Genomic DNA, 830 nt, shown 5'->3' on the forward strand with positions numbered 1-830 from the left:
GGCTATTCAAGCTAACACCTTTGAAATCAAGCCGGGCACTATTCAGATGGTGCAAAATTCTGTTTCTTTTGGAGGAGCGGCAACTGAAGACCCCAACATGCACATAAGGAATTTTGTCGAGATCTGCAGTACTTTTAAGTATAATGGCGTGACTGATGAGGCTATCAAGTTGAGGCTTTTCCCATTCTCACTGAGGGATAAAGCTAAAGACTGGTTACATTCTGAACCAGCTGGGTCCATCACTACGTGGCAAGATCTTGCGCAAAAGTTTCTGGTGAAGTTTTATCCAATGGCAAAGACTGCTGCTATGAGGAGTGCTCTTACTCAGTTTGCGCAGCAACCTACAGAATCTATGTGCGAGGCTGGGGAACGCTACAAGGAAATGTTGAGAAAATGTCCACATCATGGAATGCCGGATTGGATGGTAATCACTGGTTTTTATAATGGTTTGGGGGCCCAATCTCGGCCCATGCTCGATGTAGCAGCTGGAGGCGCCTTATGGGCTAAAAGCTATACTGAGGTGTATAATCTTATTGAGACGATGGCTGCAAATGAGCATCAAAACCCAACTCAGAGGATGACATCAGGCAAGGTAGCAGGTATTCTGGAAGTTGATACAGCCACCGCTATTGTAGCCCAGCTCCAAGCGCTATCAATGAAGGTTGATTCTTTGGCTACGTATGGAGTTAATCAAATAGCTATGGTTTGTGAGCTTTGCGCAGGTTCTCATGCTACGGATCAGTGTTCTCTTGTCAACGAATCTGTTCAGTATGTGAATAATTATCAGCGACAACAGCAGCCTGTGCCAGCGACCTATCATCCTAACAACA

The 830-nt window shown here is 45.4% G+C and overlaps 1 non-coding gene across 1 annotated transcript; it reads right to left on the reverse strand.

Annotated features, from left to right (window-relative positions):
- Positions 1-304: 304 nt before the first annotated feature.
- LOC141700591 (small nucleolar RNA R71) lies at positions 305-411 on the reverse strand. The gene has a single exon (XR_012566438.1). It is a non-coding gene; the product is annotated as a small nucleolar RNA R71 (small nucleolar RNA).
- Between the last annotated feature and the right edge of the window lie 419 nt (positions 412-830).

Source organism: Apium graveolens, unplaced genomic scaffold, assembly GCF_009905375.1.
Source record: "Apium graveolens cultivar Ventura unplaced genomic scaffold, ASM990537v1 ctg2540, whole genome shotgun sequence".
Taxonomy (NCBI): domain Eukaryota; kingdom Viridiplantae; phylum Streptophyta; class Magnoliopsida; order Apiales; family Apiaceae; genus Apium; species Apium graveolens.